General features: G+C 43.4%; 1 long non-coding RNA gene across 1 annotated transcript in view; it reads left to right on the top strand.

The window, feature by feature from the left end:
• LOC117435922 (uncharacterized) overlaps nt 1-19,078 on the top strand; it is a 63,559-nt gene that overhangs the window by 36,066 nt on the left and 8,415 nt on the right. The gene's annotated exons all lie outside the window — the stretch shown is intronic.

Here is a 19,078-nt window from a genome sequence, read left to right as displayed (position 1 = left end):
GTCTATATGCAGAACAGTGAACTGTTCTAACTTGAAAATGTATTTATTCACAAACACTGGTAGAAACATTCCACCATTATTCCCTTTGGATGAAGTTATACTGGTGCAGTGGTGATATGTAGATATTCAGACTGTTACTCTCTTCCTCAAGCAGGAGGGGGTGGTAACAGTAGCATGAAGGCTCTGTACTTTGACTGTATTGCTGCACATAAAGCAGTACTACTTTTGCATTTAGAAAAGGTCTTTAATTGCTTTTCTCCTTCATTCCATTTTCAATTTCTGGTCAATCTAAATCAGATTAATTTCACACACCAGTGAATCCCTAAAGCAGTGTAAATTAACTCCATTTTTACCAAACTCAGCCAGTTGATGGCAGTTATTTCCTTGATGTTTAGCTTTACATCACCCACCATCTTTGACCAAGATTTCAATAGGAATTAAATCCATATATTGAGCCTTTTTTCCTCATCCTGAATAAGGAATTGGAGACTGAAACCCAGATCTAGTGAAGGGAGGCTATTTAATTTCTGGGCTATGAGGCCAGAAGTGTAAGATCACTGGTAGCTGGCATGTTTTTCTCTTCTACTGTTCTGGCTTGAAACTGTTAACACACTCAAGTCCTGTAAAACCATGAGCAAACTGGTTTTATGAGAGTGGTTACATCATTGTTTTATGTTCTGAAGCAGTTCATAGCACACCACATAACTGTTAGCATGGAGCATCTTCATCTGATTTATAGCCCCACTGCAGCTCCCACTGAAGCTGGTGGAAAAACGCTTCTTCTTGCTGATGGGAGTTGAATTGCACTGCATGTAACACCTGAGACTTTTGTTTAAGTAGAGTTCCCTGCGTGGAATTTTTTCTTACTGATAGCCACTTTGTAGAGATTAAGTGTTGCAGATACAAGGGTAAAACAGAATTACCAGGAAATGGATTCCTCAGATAAGCTAGAAGAGGATTCAGTTATTGAAAATGCCTGTCTAGCTTCAGAAGTTATAAAGTGATGAGGAGGCATGAGTGTTTGCTCCAAACGTATATATGTTTAATGTGCTGTATTTATATATGTATTTGGAAGACAGTATTTGTTGTAAATGATTTGCTGCTACATCAGTGATGTGAGAGTTGGGAAAGGAAGATGAAAGTCTTACTGGGAGCAGAAAGGGAAGCGTCACGCTTCAGTGATCAGTTCAGTGTTTTGGGGGTAGTTCACAACTCAGGTAACTTGTGTGCTAAATGGTGAGGAGGTTTCCAAACCTGGCTGGTCTCTGGGTTGGTTCAAAGAGAAGCTCCTGCAGGCGATATCTCCCACTGAAGTGAGCGAGCATTGATCCTGCTCTGTTGGGCTGGCCTGTGCAGCCACCCTCAGTAACTGCTGCTGGCCAAATACCATTAATGTTACCTTTTGCAGACTTTTTGCATTTGTTCCCAAATCTTCTCTATCTGTGTTTAAGCACCTTTTCGGGAAGGATATACAAATAATAATAATCTCTGTTGCTTGTGTTCTTCTGAGTGGATGAATTTTTAAACATTCAGAATTGGTTTTGATACATGTGTTTGTAAATAAATTGGTTTGGTTTGTGTGTGAGCACTGGTAATGGAAAGCTGGTTTGAAGAGGATGAGTTTTGTGTTCGGCAGGGCAGAGGTCTGGACAGGACCCAGCAGACCAGCTGGTCTGCTTTCCTGCCACTGCAGCTATCTCGTCACAAAAAGCATGACTGCGTCTTGGTTGACATTTTCGCTTTTTGATGGAATGTGGCTTTTTGCCGGTGGAGGGGACCTGTCAGAGAGCCAAGCGCAGGTGGCAGGGAGAGGTGGTTGTCTGAGTGGTGACCCCTTGCAGCTCTCTGTGTTCCCTGGGCACAAAGAGCAAGCTGCCATCTCACTGCCATGCTTTTAATGAGCTGTGGAGCAAAGGATAGTGTATCTCTCACTTTGTGAGGCTTCTTCTGATACACATTAATAACCTTCATGGATTTGCTGTCTACCCAAATCAAAATGAAATTTCCTTTCCTGAACACAGGAGTGAGAAGAAAGCAGAGGTTTTCTTGTTTGTTTTTCCTTTTGGGTGTTATTGTAGTTTTCCTCTTTTGCCAGTTCTCATACAGCATTGCAAACATTTCAGGAAACTAATCTGCAGGAGCACAGCTCATAAAGGCTCGTCCTGCCGGAGGACGAGGCTCTGCTTATTACAGAAAAGCTTCAGAGGCAGTCACAGCTGAAAAGATTATACACTTCTACAGGAAATTAAATTTGATGTAATATAATGAAAGAATGACAAAATGGAAAGGGCATATATAATATATTTGTGATTATTAAGTGGTAGAAAAATGAAAACTTGAGAGCCAATAAAGTGCATGTACTTTGGATACAGGTACAAAATTCCCAACAGTTGTTTAAAAATTTGGCTCTCCACTTTCTTCTGCCCTCTCTCAGTGCTGTTATCTCAGTGAGGAAAATCATTAACATCCTGTAAAATCATGTGAACTTTTGAGCATGTGAGATTATAAAATGTTTAAAACAAGTTTCAGAGCAGTCCTATGGAGTCCAGTTAGGTTGCATTCTTCAGCAGAAGGTGCATATATGACACCAGACTGGGAATGAGAAGCAAGAGCTTCCTTCTTTGCTTCATCCTTCCACATGGATGTGCAGTGCTGACAGAGGAGGAAGCCTTCCTACCCCATCTGCCTGCGCTTCTCTCTGTGGCACGGTGTGGTGCTTGCACTGGAAGTGGTGGATGAGGTCCCAGTCCTGCCTAGCCACCAAACAGAGGCTGGTGTGGCAGGTGTGGTCAGGCTGGGGACCCACTGGGGGCCATTCAGGTGACACACACGCTGAAGAGATCTGTTTTGTTCTGAGGTCCTTGCAGCTTGTCTGAGGTGCAAGGAGATGATGTGTCCCCTCTTCTTCTCCAACTTAGGGTCAGCATAGGCACTGTGATGAGCCGGGCTTTCTCCCAGCCAGGTGCTTCACGGCAAAATGTAGGTTTTCTTTCAAAGGGGACAGTAATAACTTGCAGCGTTTTAATAATTTTTCCTATAAGATCTTGTTACCTGCAGTTGGAAAGAATAAGCAGGACTCTGGCAGATTTAACTTTATTAACCATCATAAATCTTTTCCCTTTTGACTGTAATCAGTCCCTGGAGTCCGTTTAATGCTCTTGACATTGCACTGGCCTTTCATCACAGCACAATATACGTTTTCCTGTAACTAGAAAACTGATGGTGGGAGCCTTATGTAAACCTGAGGTAATGGGTACAGCCATGGGGATGTGCAGCTGTCAAAAGCAGGAGGAGAGGGAGCTGATTCTGCCAGCGCAGCCTTTCCCTCTGCAGAGGGCAGAAGAGGAGACTTGAAGGCACAGGTGCCTGTAGGGTCTAGCATGCACCCACTAGTGCCTGGGGACAGTGACCAGCTGCTTTGCTTTGGTCCAGACAGATAGACAAGAGAGACAGCAGTGCTTTTGTGTCTTCTGCTGGTGAGTGGGGGGATGTTGGGGGCCAAGCCCTGTCTCAGAAAGCCCATCTGTGAGCAGCCCCCAATCCATGTCCCCAGGACAGTGAGCTGCCAGACCTCACTGGCAGCCATCAGGCTGACCCAGCCATTGGGAGCTGCTGGCCAGGAGGAGGTCGCTTGTGGCACAGGGACCAGGCAGACCTGCTCGGACGGAGGTGCTGGGTGAATGGATCTTTTCTGTGACAGGAACAGCACTAAAAGGAAGGAGTGTTACCAGGTGGTCGAGGGGCAGGCACCTAAGCAACAAATGCTGCCTTCATAAAGTAGCTGCCTGGGTAATTGCCTTTCTGTCCAGCCTGCACACAAAATCCTCCAGAAAGTGAGAGGGGAATTCCCTGGTTGGTAGTCTGTCTGTCTCTCTGCTGTCCAGGAATTCATGGGATGGAGAAGGCATCCCAAGAATCTGCCCCCGTGTGCAGGGAAGCTAAATTCCCTCTTGTTTTTCCGTATACACAAGTCAGCAAGTTTCTTCAGCAAATGCTTTAATTTTAAGCTTAATACTATGCAAATATTTAACTTTGGACAAAAAAGCCTCAAGCTGGCTTCAGACCATGGACTGGCTTCCAGCTGTTCCTGCAGGTACAGATCCAATGTTTACATACACGAATGAGTATTTGTTTATTTATTATGGTAATCTTTTTATAATGAACCTGGATATTTGTGTACCCTGGTGTTGCTTTGAACATAAAAATCTCAGTATTTGCAATGGTTGTAGAGCCATTTTCAGAAGCTTTGGCAAAAAAACTCAGACCTGCTGAAAATAATCACTGTAGGCTGCATTTTTAGGTGATGGAGTTGTACCGACTAATTTTTTCTGTAACTGAAGTGTCCGGAGCTGTGCTTGCCATCAAAAGCCCGTCAGCCTAGGTTATGTACAAGAGGTATGGAAAGATCTGGTGCCTGTTGTGGGAGTTTTACACTGTAATTTATTTGTTTGGACAAATGGGTATAAAATCATATTCAGAAGGAGCATCAAGAGCATTAGTAATAAAGATTGTAACTAGGTTGCAAAAATCAACTGAAGTGCTATCTTGATATATACTTTGCTGTATCAACATATATTTCATACATGTATGTGTTCTCCAGCCCTCATCTCAGCTGATGCATGCCTGCAAACAGCCACTTATTAAAAAGGGAAAGTCCATAGTCTTGTGGACCTTCAATAATGTCCTCAGTGTGTGAGCTATTGACTTCATAAAGACGAGAATAGCTATGTCAAATGTGTTCCATTTGCATGTGGGAAGATGGAAAAAGCAAACTCTGTGTGAAGATGAGCAGACAAGAAAGACACCGAGTGCCTTAAATACTAAAGGAGTTAATGCTATGCAGTGATTTTGCTTCTGTTATAGGAAGTGTAAGAACAGTATGCTTCCTGGCGTACATCTCCATCTAAACTGCAAAGGTTTCAATTCCATGGCAACACGGAGAGCCCAATTGTGCTGAAGGTGTATGTATTAATGCATTCAGAGTGAGGGGTTGGGAGTGAGCTGGGAAAAAATAAAACATGCCAAATGTTTCCCATTTATATATTTATATACAAAGTAAAGCCTTTGTTCATAGAAAATCAGAACCGATATGAATACACCTCTGCACCCCCCTAATTCTTCCTGATTCTTTTTTACATGGGTTTTTCTCAGGCAAAAAGCAAATGAAGAGGTTGGGTTTGGTTGGTTTTTTATTTTTTATTCTGTTTTATAGGACTGTGAATGCAGCAGCACTTGAATGTTGCAAGAGGAATGCTATTAATTCCTGAGACTGTTGTATATCCCTGGAGAGAATGACTGGAGGAGGAGTATTTTTTCCAAGATGTACTGCTTCACAGAGCAGAGAGAAGCAAGAGTTTGAGGGGTTTTATTATTATTGTTTTCGTTGATCTTTTTGATCTGCCTTCTTTCTGCCTTTCTCAAAATCCACCTCAATTTTCCCCCACCTCTCCTGGCTAAGGAGCAGGAAACAAGACTGAGCTCTGTTTCCTGACATCCAAAGAAATATAAAAGTACAAGGAAACGGTGTATTTTGTTTTGCCAGCTGACTCGGATTCTCAGACCTGTACTAGGAATGCACCTGCTCCCAGGCAGGGTCAGGAGTCACCCCCTGGGCATTTGGCCAGGGAATAAGCAAGAGCTGATCATTATATTAATTTTGTTTGATCTGCTTGGTTGGCTGCGTGAATGTAGGATGGGAGATTGTGACAAATGTATTTTGCTCTGGGTGAAGAACTACCTAAGGCGAAGTTCAGTGTCAAGGCTGGTTCTCCCATCTGTACTGATGGGAAGATGAATTGCAGATTTCCAAAGTTTAAAGTCAGACTGGGCAGTGCGGGAACCTCCAGATGTTGGTATTTCTGAGGCTAACAGCAGTGCTAATCTGGTACGGTATAGCTGACAGAAACTGGCAAGATGAACTGGATTTACAGCTGCTATGCATTGCTGAAACAGGCAAAGGAGCCAGAACGCATCAGTGGATCTGGCCTATAGATTTCAGCAAGGTTTCTCTGTTTAACTGGGAGAGAATATAGCTCTGCAGTTGGAAGTTGGTCAACTGCTCCCTTGCTGTGCCAGAAGGAATAAAATTCGTCTCTCTCTCTCTTATCTGTATCCTTTTCTTTTTTTCTTTTTTGGCTAGCAACAGGATTTTTATTTTCCTTTTCCTTAAAAACAAGACTTGCTTTCATTGAGGTGGGAATCCTACCTTTGAGATTCTAGCTGGGGGAGATTTGTCCCTGTTCAGGAGACCAGTGCAACATGGGTAAATCTTTTCTAAGGAAATAAATGGAATTGAAATTATTAAATGACCCTGTCTTGGTATTCTACAAAGGGGTGGGTTTCACCCTCAAGGCAGCAGAACTGCAAAGAAAGAAGGTGTCATTTTTAATCAGCCAATTTCTGAGGATGAGCAGCACTGGTAAGCCTGAGCCACTTGCTAATGCTGCATTTGACTCCCTCCCAAATTTGTTGTCATTGTGGCTTCTAGTTTCTGCACATCCCCCAGAACAAAAAAACAGACATCGTTCATTAAATACTAGCATATGCTTCCCAAATTATGTTGCACCTTCATTTTCCTGACTTTTGACAAAGGGACTGTGCATGCAACCCTGAATGAAGTGTAGTACGGGGAGATGAAGGATTCCTCTGTAGGTGTTCCGACCTGGCATAACCCTCCAAACAGGCAAACTGCTGTTTGCCAGCACCTTCCCAGTGGAGCACCTCATTCAGCTTGGCAGGAAGGATGAAGAGAAAGCACAAAGAGGAACATCAAAGAAAGAAGGAGGGGAGAAATCAAGGACAGGAAGAGTGAGGAAACAGAGCAAAGGCAGAGAAACAACAGGGGGCTGGGAAGAGCACAACACAGGAAAGAGATGATGCTCTGGTCCCTGTGAGGGAAAAGTTGTTTTTCAGATGTAGTGTAGACCAAAAAAAAAAAAAGAGAATTAAAATGCATGAAGTGGGAAAGGAGGATATTACAGGGATGAGGGAGGGGAATGCTATTGACATGGGCAGAAAAATACAGAAAGCGCACAGATTAATTTCATACACTGGTCCATCTGATTTTGAATAGTAGCTGCCAAGTTTATAGCATCAAAAGCTTGTGACTTTCTCCATGTGGAGATTTTGAGGGCCAGTGGGGAGCAGTTGGGGTGCATTGTGACGCTGCCGCAGGTACCAGAGTGGGTGGTTGGAGGCAGAGCTCTTCTGTGCTCTTTGACTGGAAGTCTAAAGCCAGTATGAGTATACCTGAGGAAAACAGCTCATCCTGCATTTGAAGACTGGCAGCCAGGAAAATGTGTCCAGTTCTCTCTGAAGGTGTCTGAGGAAGGGCTGTTGCAATTCCAGTGGGAATAAGGACTCCCTCTAGATCGCTCGTCTTCCGCTTGTTCAAGCTATCTAGGCTACCAGAAATAAACAGCTGAATGGAAATTTTAGTTCTGGCTGTGAAAAGAAGCTTTTGAATGAATTCTACATCAAATAATGAAAGTCTTCTTTCCGCCTCCTCTCCACCTACCTTGTTCCTAAACATTAACATTTCATGTCACTTGAGCTAAGTTCAGTGTCAGACTCACCAGATACTGCTGAAAAATACACCCCTCTTTTGTGGCAAGCTGGAGATGATGAGAGGCTTGTGGTGTTTTTCCTCTTCAATCTCCGCTTCGCTGGGAGCAGCTGCTAAGGCTGCGTGAAGCTGTCTCCTTCCCACTCTCCTAAACTTCGCTCCTAAAAATGCTGCTTCTTCTTCAATGGCTTTGCTGCTTCTCTGAAGGAGGCATGCCTTGGCCTACTTCGGGCCGTCATTTGTTAGGGAATGTTTTCTCAGATTGTGGTGACTTCCGTCATGACGGGAGGCTGAAGAAGATTGCTGTGGACACTGTTGTGGGCACTGCCAGCTGGTGCCATTTGTGCCATTTGGAAATTATTGCTTAAGCATGAAAGAGAAGAAAAGGATCGGGAATGATGAGACTTAAACCCTGCCCGAAGCCCCAAACCTCCAAATGATTTCTGGCATTTCTGCTTCTTGTTTTCTAAACATTTGAGCTATATTAGTGTTATATATTTAAACTTAACTCCAAAACTGCATGGGTGAGAAATACCCTTTCTCTAAAATAGGCTGTTTTGTGGGAAGTGGCACTGGTATGTGTTCTCCCTGGACTTTTCACCCACGTCCTTCATGTCACTGCCAGCACCCCCTAGGTGGCCGTGCAACACCTGAGGGCTGAGTGTGGGACATTGCTCTGGTTTTCCTCCTCAGAGCCAGCTACCAATTTTCTCTAGATTTGTGACAATGTAATCAAGGAAATACAGTGAAATTCGTTGTCTGAGAGGGAAGATATGTATGAGTGCAGAGGTGGAGAAATGTGCATTCCAATAGTGGAGAAGAATGGTTCTCATGGTCATGTCTGTAGCATGTGGTAGTAGTATATGCAGTATGTGGTAGTATTTATTATAAAGGTGAATGCTTTTATGGTAAAAGCATGGGGATCTGAGCTTACCTAATAATAATTTTTCCTCCTATAAAGAAAACAAGTGGCAAAGTGGCACAAGATGGAAATGGTGAAAACAAACCAGACAGTCTCTCTGCCATTGGTGGAGTAAGTAGGGATGCTCATTTATTGCACTAATGTTATGCAGAGATGTGCTGATACTTGCTTACTTTGATCAGCGCTGAGAAACAGAAGCAAAAAATCGAATGTGGCTTTGGGATGCTGTAGTACAAGGCTGAATCACCTGAAATCAAAGCCCATTTGAGGTCGAAATATGACGCATGATGTTTGTCTAACCCCAGATTTCTCAACATGTATCTGAATTTATTTCTCAGCTACTAGAGAAAAATCAGCCTTTTCACAGATACTGGGGAGGCATTTCTGCACTACAGGCGGTTTTTTCTCTTCCCTTCCCTTGGTGTCCAGGCCAGCAATGAGGAATCAGATTTAACCCTCAGTGTTTGTTTCAGGCCCTGTGAGTTCTTCTGCAGCAGTAAAACAATTATTTTTGATAGACGCACTAGTTGTTTGCTAATTTGTTTATAATCAGTTTTCCAAGAGGTTGCTTTGATGTGGGAGGAACTGAATTCTTTGGGTGCAAATGCTCGTTGCTGACTCTCTTCTTAGTCATTAAGAGGTGTTTTTCACATTAAGGCGCCTTTACTTTTAAGGGAAAATGTCAAGCATCTTCTGATACCAGACATACAAAATGTATGGTTGCCTAAACAGAAACCATTTGCTAAGCAGCAGCATGTGAGGGAAGGAACAGCTAAGACCAACCCAAGCCTTTGCTGGCCTACCAGGGAGAGGCCAAACAACCCCCCTGTCTCCTCTGGCTGCACTGTTGCTTGCAGTCTGCAGGACCTGAGACCCCATGGGTGCTGATTGCCACTACCGACCTGCATCCCTGCTGATATGCCTCCATGCTAAAGATGTCACTGTTCTTTTTTAAAAGAAAAAGGAAGAAAAGTAGGGAAAAAATGTGTCTTCTTTTTATTTATTTATATTTTTTTAATTCCCTTGCCCCCTTTTTATATTTTCCCACTGCAGCTTTTTTAAGGCTCCCTGCCTCTGCAGTTCTTGCCTTTGTATAGATTATTTTTGGAAACTGGGGAACCAGGAGGAGAGATGAAATTTAGAGGAGTTAACTGCAGTAGAAGTAGAAAGCTCTTTCCCTTGGTGTGCTCTTTCTTCCCTCTCCTTTCTTCTCATGACCTCCATGGTCTGATCCCCATTTCATTGCTTGTTCCAGGGCAAACCATAGCCGTTGCTCTTTGTGCCCAGTGAGTGACCTCTTCCCACACGGAAGCATGCCAGTTTTGCAGGCTGTACTCACTGCTTCTTCCCTACAGCGGACATAGTTTCTCTTCTGCCTTTCTGGGTCAGCCAGCTGGCCAAAAAGTGGTAGGTGGTCAAGCAGAGTTTTGAGAGCTGTGACATACTGGTAGCACTTCAGAGGTTAAGTGCCTTACGGTAAGTTTTATGCAGTGAAGAACACATTTCCTCTGTTGTTTTCTCAGTGGGGCAGCCCCATCAAGGTAGTTGGCTCTTTCTTGAAATGTTGGCGTGTTTTTGCGTCAGAAATGTTGCATGCGAAGTTACCAAACTTTTAAAGAAAAAACAATTTTTTTTAGAAGATTGGAAGACAGTGACTGAAGCCTGACCTAGCAGTGAGACTTGGAGCTCACCTTTTGGCTCTGGGACATGGGGTAGGTGTTGGTAAGCCGGGACCCTCAAACTGTCTGAGCTCTTCTGCACAGAGGTGGACACTTTGCATCATTCACTTTGAATGCAAAAATATAAGGAGAATTTTTCTGTGAAGGAGTACCCAAAAGGGTGCTTTTTTTCTGTGTAGGTTTTCTAAAATCACTAGTGCGTAGAAAGACATTGACCATGCAGTAGGTCAGGTTGCCCTTTTGATAACTGAGGCAGTATTCGGATAATTGAGATTCCTGTCATTGCCTGTGAAAATTTGCTGATGTTTACACTTCTGTCAAGCACTGAAGTCACACCATAATATTTATTGTGGGATCTTGCAATGGATTTTAGAACAGATCAATATCACAGCACAAAGTGAGAATTTTCCTCATTTTTTCTATGCTATGAAAATGCCTAAATTGCAGTATAGTGCAGTAAATGTTAAACATTAAAAGCTGGTTTTGTGTGTGCTGATAAGAGTAGATTGGTAGAGCAGGAAGTAACTTGATTTTGGTTGGTAAAAGTGATAGGAGTATGGTGGAAATCAAAGCAGAGGAGGAGTGTAGACTTAAAGCATCTTTGAAGGTTGGGTTTGGGTCAGCAACATAACAAGAAGCAATAAACCTAACTTAAAAAAAAAGCCATGAGGCTGATGATTCTGTACAAGAAGCTCCACAACTGATGGAAGAAGTCAGCCAAATATAGAGGGAATGAAATAAAGAGAACACGAAGTACTGTCTTGAAACTACCGTGCTATGGCAGAGATCAATTAAAATGTGCAGAGTGGTTATGCAAAACGTTCACTGTAGGGAAATAGCTGTTTCCCGTAGGTTCTAGGAAGGAGTGCTGGCACACCGCCGGCAGGGATTTATTTTCACCCAGCCCTGGTGCTTGTGGCTGGCACTCAATGAAATCTTCCAGGGGAAATTATTTATTTAATTCAGAATGGCCACAGTTGCACCGAGAGACTGGCAGCAAAGCAGCAGGAAATCTGTTGGAGATTAAGTCTAACTTCTTGCAGGTAACCTGCTTACGTATACTATAAATAATCAAAATCATAATCAAGTGTATGTTGGCATTTTTATTTAAGCTAAATAACAGCAGTTCATAAGACTGAATGCAGTCTATGTGCTGGTGTGTGGTATAGTCCTTTTAATTTCTTAATTAACTAGCCCAGAGGCTTGTGCAGCAATCTAAGACATCAGATTGTTGCTCTCTGAACTTTCCAGCTTTTCATAGGGAAAGGAGACGTCAGTAAGAGAAGAGTCAAATTTACAAGTGTGTAAGCATGAGCAACTCAAAAACTTCCATCTCAGTAGACATTTCATAAAAGTGAAGAGAGAAACCCCCCTCTTATGCCAGCTAGGCAACATAATGCTTTCTTCTTAGTTTAACATATTCCAGAGGTAACAGTTATAGCTGTTGGTTTGAGGGAGTCCCAAGAAGGCAGGAATTTGAGTATAACTAATGAATCTGCCATTTGAGGAGGAATCCCTGGAGTGTCTCTACCACATTCCATATTGTTCTAAGATTTGCATATTTTTTTTAAAGGTGAGGCAGTGTGATTTAGTAATTGTGCTTTTATCAATAAATCGGATTTGGAAGAATTCAGTCTGAGTTTGATCCTTGCTTTCTTTCCATGATTGTTGACTATTTAAAAAAAAACAGTCTTGCAAAAGGAAAAGGAAAGCACTTGGGAATTTCAGCTGTGTAGTTTGGCCTTAAGGAAGAACATTGGCAAAGGCTTTGAAATACACCAGAAATGCACAGTTTTTAAACATTGGACTTTTTGAGGTTTGGAACTGCTGAATAAGCAAATCATCACAGACCTAAAATCACCTTCCGGGGGCAAGTTCCCCTTTTGGTGAGGGCCAGCAGGCAGGCTGCCAGCAGGCAAGGTGGAGCTCTTTCCTTTGCATGGGGTGGTTTTGACATCTCATGCTCCTCCACCTGCACTTCCTCTCCAGTCCTGCTGCCTGCCTGATGGTCCTTGCTGAAGCTGTTGGCAGCAGTGTCTGAAACACCCCTCCACTTTGACAGGTTGGCTTTTCTGCCTCCACTGCTGCCAAAACTTGGAACTAGTGGACAGTTGTGGTTTGAAGAAGGGTTTCCCACTCTCCTGGCTCTGGCTTCATGTGCTGGAGGGGCTGCTCTTGCTACCTGTCCTCTGCAGCCATCTGCCTGAGGCCATGCTAGGCTTGTTTGGCAGCTTGCTTGGGCTGAGTGAGGGTTTCTGATGGGTTAGCACCTTAGACTGTTTCCTCATGGACACAGACAAACTCTAGACCTGGCTCCTGAGTGTGATACACCGCACCTGAGCTTGGAGGAGGTGGTCCTTGAGTACTGATAAGCTTTCTTGGGCAGCTCTTCCCTCCAGGTCTTTATCCCATGGTACTCTACAAAGCACATCCCTGAAGAGGCCCAGATCTGCTCTCCTGAAGTCCAGGATAGCAAGTTTGCTGTGTGCACTCCTCACTGCCCTAAGGACCTTGAACTCCACCATTTCGTGGACACTGCAACCAAGGCTGCCCTCAAGCATCACATTCTCCACCAGCCCCTCCTTGTTGGTGAAGACAGGGTCCAGCATAGCCCTTCTCCTCATTGGTTCCTCTGTCACTTGGAGAAGGAAGTTACTATCAATGCATTCCAGGAACCTCCTGGATTGCTTCTGCTCTGCTGTCTTGTCTCTCCAACAGATACCGGGGGGTGGCTGAAGTTTCCTATGAGGCTGCACCTACCTGTATATAGAGGGCCTCATCCACTAGGTCTTCCTGGTTCAGTGGCCTGTAGCAGAACACTGTAATGTCACCTGTCCCTGCCCTTTTTTTAATCCTGACTCATAAGCTCTCAGTTGAATCCTCATCCAACCCCAGGCAGAGCTCTGCACACCCCAGTTGATAACTGACATAGAGAGTGATACCCCTCCTTGTCTCCCCTGCCTGTCCTTCCTGGAGGTCCTGTATACTTTGATTCCAACACTCCAGTCATAGGAGCTGTCCCACCATGTCTCCATGTTGCCAATAAGACATAGCCATGCAGGTGTGCGCGCATCTCTAGCTTCTCTTATTCATTCCACATGCTATGTGTGTTTGCATAGAGGCATTTCAGTTGGATCCCTGATGAAGCTGGGTTACGTAGGAAACATATTGAACAGTATCAGTCCCAGTATGGACCCCTGAGGGATTTCACTTGATAATGATCTGCATTTGGACATGAGCTGTTGACTGCAACTCTCTTGATATGGCCATCCAGTCAATTCCTTATCTATTGAATAGTCCATCTATCAAATCCCTATCTTTCCAATGTAGAGAGATAGGGATGTTGTGTGGGATTGTGTTAAAGACCTTATAGAAATCAAGGTAGATGACATCAGCTTGTTTTCTCTTATCCACCAATGCAGTAAGTGTAGAATAAAGCATGTAATAAACCTGTCATGTTTTTGTAGTTAACTTTATTTGGTCTGTTCAAGTCAAGGGGCATACATAGGATGTGAACAGACTGCTGAGATTACTGTTATTCTAAAAATACTTTAAAAAATGTTAGTAAAAAAGAGATATCAAAGTATTTTTAATTAATATACTGGAATAGGAATGTATGCTTTCCTCAACTTACACTTACTCAGCTGTAAATGAGCTAGTTATTTAACAGACTCAAACTGGGTAAAGTAAAATGAAGAACCCTCATATCCTTTTGCTGCAGTTGTGGAAGAGGCTGTTGCTATCAAATGCTAATTTCTCATTTCAGGAAGTTGTTTTTACATTAAATAACTAAAATATAAGCATAACTCCCACCACCAGCACCCTTTGTTACTCATCTTAGATTTCTTCAAGAGTGTTTGCATGCAAAAGGAAGTAGCAAGTTCCTGCTTCCAAACAGGAAAAAATCATTATGTAGTCTTAGAAACCTCTACTAATATTTTAATTTAGCTTTTCAATTATAATCAATATTACCTGTTTTGCCATTGCTTGCATTGGGAGAAAAGCCCTAAGAGGTTGATGTGCAGGCAGAATGAGAATAGCATGACTATTTTTATGTTTCTGACATCAGTGTCCTGGTTTATCTAACATTGTATGACACAGTGACTAAATGTTCCATACTATTCCATCCTCAGCGAGCCACATACCTTTTTCTAATATTGCCCCTGGTTTCCAAAGTTGTAGAAACTTTAAAACCATAATTTGCTAATTTGGGGTGTTCTCTTACTGTCTGGAAAACCAATAGTCTCTTTACCTTTCATAAACAATATTCCTACACTACAATAGTGTATATTCCTAGCTGGATCTCTTGGGTTAGTAAGAGATAATTTATCAGCTTCCTACTTCAAATCTGGCATTTTAAAAACTATCATGAAGCTTTGTTATGACAGGACATCTCTGCACTCTTTCATACTTATTTAGATGGGTATATTTAGTTACCATCAAGATTCCTGTTCTACCCTGTTTTCATTATATTTACAGTTTTCATTCTATTTTCTGTTTTGAAAAGCTATACATTTTCACTGGGAACAGTAGAGGCTGCTCCTCCTTCCAGATCCTCATTTTTCCACATCTCCTTTTCCTCAGTAGTTTACCACCTTCGTGGCCCATCTCTGTCACATTCCCACATCTGTACCTATTCTGTGCAAGGGTTTGCCGGGTTCCTTTATGTTTCAAGAAGACAGGCTTTGGAAAAGTCTGTTTCCTTCCAGAAGCAGTTGCCCAAACCAGCCTTGTGCTAGGGCTCTTGTAGGAGAGCTGACTGAACCGACAGCTGGTTGGAAGGAAAAAAAAGAAAACGAAAGAGGAAAACTGATCTATGCCAAAAATTTCACTTTCCACACGGAGTAAAATGCCTGTTTTACGTGAACTATTCCTTTTGACTATTCCTTGTTCAACCAGCCCCTTGCTCTTTTAATAATGTAGAGATTTGGATTGCATCCCCTTGATGAGTATTGACTGAGTCTGTTGCGTCCTTTCCCAGGCAGCATGTGTGAAAGCAGTGTTAGCTAAATGCTGTAGTAAGGTGCTAGAGAAAGGGAGCCCCAGGTCCCTTCCAAAATGTCTGGCCACTGTGATTAACCTTTTCTCTGTTTCAACAGGCAGCTGGTATATGGGAAGTTAACCTTCCAAGCACAGCTGGATATTGCAGGAAGATCCTGGAACTTCCCAAGCATTTAAGCAGTTGCTTCACAGCTGCTATTCAGACACAGAAATAAGAGAGTGTATGCTGCAGCTTTCCTTTTCCCAGTCAAGGTATAAACAGACCTTTTGAGAATTACAAATGCAGCCCTCAAACTTAGTCAGGCGCACAGTGTTTATGTTGAGCTTCAGATCATGGTCTCCCTTCTGTGTTTGCTTTGATTAATGGTTGATACGGTGCTATAGACCTCTCTGTGGCTTTAACTAAACACACAAAGACAGCCAGCTCCAGCCAGCCTGTGCTTCCTGCAGCTGGGCAAGGAGGAAGAGAACAGAGCCTTAACCCTGCTTTCCACATGTTCTCCCCACCCCTCACGTGCTTGGAGCGGAGGTGCCCACTGGTGTGACCTAGCTCCTCCCTTGGTGCTGGTGCTGGGGTCACCACAGGCACTGTGTCTCCTGGGGCGGCTCTTCCTCAGCAGGGATTTCCCTCCAGATGGGGGAACTTCTGCTTGGACACCAATTCCTTGGCCTCACCTCCCATACTAGAGGTGGTGTTCAGGGTGTGCGTTGGTGTCTCTGCCTCATGGCTTTTACACATTAGAAGATGCAGCAGTGCTCCAGGTGTGCTCCTGGTGTGGTGATGGGGCTGTGGGCCTCAGTCATTCCCGATACAGCTTCCGTGGAGAGGGGCTGGAGGGAGAGGGGACAGGAGCACGGTGGGTGGAGCAGGAATACCAGAGTGAAAGATGCGAGCTCATTCCACTCAGACTTCCGTGATGGCAAAAGGGCGGTCCCAGGCTGCAAGTTATGAAACTGTCTGATCTATCACTGACTAATGATACATGGATTTCAGAATGTGTGGCAAAGCATAATAGATGGCTTATAAGCTGTTTAAAGGTGGTTGTGGGGTGGGGGGGGATTATGCTACTTCTGAATAGGTGAGGGGCTTTGTGTATTGCATGTATTTTCCCATGAAATTTGCAAACTTGCTACAAAGTGTATTTAGGTACTTCGCAGGTTCTTGGTGATGTGGTATTGCTCACATTTGCACCTCTCCCGTTTCTCATGGCACTTGTGTTATTCTAAGAGGTCCTACAGATGAGAGCACGTGGGGATTGGAATGTTTTGACTCCCACATCTTCTGTAGGAAGCAAATTGTTTTATTCCAGGGCGTTGCACTGAGTGGGCACCGGTGAAAGATCCAGGAATGATGGAAGAGGAAAAGAGAGGCTGGTGCCAGGTGTCTGCAGCAAATTGGTTGGGATAATCAGCTAGAGGGCACCAATGAATGTTTCTTCTTCGGGCTGTTAAATTAGGCCATGTGGACTGCCAGCATATATAGATACATGAGAGAAATGTGAGGGCTTTGCGAAACAGTTGTTCTAAAAATAATTTTGGTGTGTATTTTTGATAATGTTATCACAGATGAAGAAAATGGGGTAGGCATTTGTAGTCTGGGACATTTCTTTCTCCTGCTTTACAGGGTAAACACTATAAATCCTTGAGTGTTTGTTTGGCTAGGTAATGCTTTCCAAAAGTATGTCAATGAAGTAGGCATTGGAATCATAAAATACTTTCCTATATTTAGATTTTAAATATGCAATAGAAAGTCATTAACTTTTAGACTCCTAAGCACCAAAATTGCTTCTGAAAAGGGGGATTGGAGGTTAAACTCAGTCAATTAAAAAACCCTAAGATTTTAGTATTACCAAAAATGCACAGTCAGTGTTTCATCATCAGGAGTTTTAGTTGTCTCATTTATAGCCTAGTAAGTCTGGTTGCAGGAAGGATATGAAAAGGCTCCTGAAACTGTCGAAGGGAGCAGTATAGTGAGATTACCCGCTCACCGGTTAATTTAGGGGATTATGTTTTAAACTTCATATTAATGCAAAAAAAATGCAGTTGCACAGAATCATGGGGCAGTTTAGGCTAGAAGGTGTCTCTGTGGGTCATGTTTAAAGCCTCTTCTTGAAGCAGGTATATGGTACATAGTTTTGTATGTCATTGGTAACTTACTTTTACATGGTTTCGATTTATGTGAGAAAGATTAGCTATTCAGGTCTTTTTTTTTACTAGTGAAGAGGCAATTGCCAAAGAGGGGCAAAAATGAAGCCAGAATTATTTTGCAAAGAAGTTTATCCGGACAGCATTGAAGCATCACCAAAATACCCCGCACCATTTCACATATATTTATAATTTTTTTTAGAACAAACATTGCTCTTGGGTGGCACAAAGGACTCAGTCTGAACATTTGTGAATCAATTTTGAATTGTTCCTTTCATTGCTGGCTAATAATCAGAAGGAATTGGTAAAGAGTAAAAGCAAAGGCTATGCAGCGTTTTATAGCCGGTGGTTCTGTTTAGACTTAATCCTTATAATGCAGTGTTAAAATTTACAAAACAGCTTGTAATTGCAGTAGCTTATTTAATCCAGCTATTTGTGGTTATGTCTGCTGAGGAACTTAAACTTCAACGTTCCCTAGCCATCTAATAGCAGCAAATTGACTGCGGGTCTCTTGTAAGAATATCTAAATGTAGGCTGTTGAATAATCCCTTTGGGGGCCCTGTAACTATTTTTGTGCCTGGATATGCGTCATCAGTGGGTATTTTCTCTGGTGACTAGCTTACATCAGTAGGTCTCCTACCATACACTCTATCAGTGAGTGACTTATGATTGATGGGAGTCACGGCTGCTGTTTAGCTTTTATCTGTGACCTCAAATAATGGACAACAGGAATTTCCAGGCTGTTAAATTCCTTGAATGACTGAAGGCACGGGATGTTTCTGCTGATAAACGCAGGTAGTACACAGATACTCAGTGTTCATCGGGGGCTGAGGCGGGGAGGAAGGAGAGGGGGGTTCCTCGGCTGCAAGGCGGTGAATCCGGCTCCGACGTGTAGCCGTACGGCACGCTTCCCGGCGTCTGGAGAAGCGGCTGCGCCGGAGCAATGCCGAGCAACCGTGATGCTCTGATGAACTCTCCCGAGCTCTCCAGCCATACGTGTCTGCCGGTGGCAGTGGCATTTCAGTGTGTTTAAGTGGCTGATCTGTAAGGCAGTTTGTCAGTCTGTGTTGTCCCAGGGAGGCGCAGTTTGCAGCTCTGTGGAGGGAAGTGCTGTGGAATTTTCAGCTGCAGCCTGGTTGGTTTTTAACCCTTTTTCTTACTGCCGATAGGCAGTGAGTGGATCTGTTGGGGTGCTTAACCCAGGTGCTGTCTGCGCTAAATCTGAAGGTGCAGTAGGTTGTGCGGTTTTAAGGTTAAGCTGAGCTGCCACAGTGACCCACTGAGCATGTGGTTGTAGTTCATTGCCTGGTGTTCAATACTTTGTAGTATGAAAATAAGTACTGCAGATACTAAGTTATCCCCTCTTTCTCCTTTAACTGTGTCTTTCTGTCAAAAGCTGACATGGGAAATGGGGCTGCAAGACAGCTACGATATTTTTATGAGTGTTACCTGTGATGAATTTAGCAGCTTGAGTCAGCCCTACGGTGAGGCACTGTCATTTCTTGGTCTTCCCCCCCTAAATTCTCTCTCTCCTTGGCTCAGTCCCTTTGATACAGCTGTGGTAGGAAACAGATCAGCTCCCTGTGAACTCAAGCTTAAAAAGTCTCTTACGCCCTTCTGGCAATCAGGGAGTGAAAATGACATGGATGCTCTCAGTGTGATTGATGATCAAAAAAAGTCCTTAATGCTGTTTATTGTGCGGCATTGTTTGGCTGAGGGAGGATAGCAGCTGGATCCAAATTCCTCCTCACCACTTCTTCCTGTTGG

The sequence above is a fragment of the Melopsittacus undulatus genome, chromosome 3 (assembly GCF_012275295.1).
Source record: "Melopsittacus undulatus isolate bMelUnd1 chromosome 3, bMelUnd1.mat.Z, whole genome shotgun sequence".
Taxonomy (NCBI): domain Eukaryota; kingdom Metazoa; phylum Chordata; class Aves; order Psittaciformes; family Psittaculidae; genus Melopsittacus; species Melopsittacus undulatus.
Note: the sequence above shows the minus strand (reverse complement) of the source record. Positions and strands in the feature narration are given on the sequence as shown.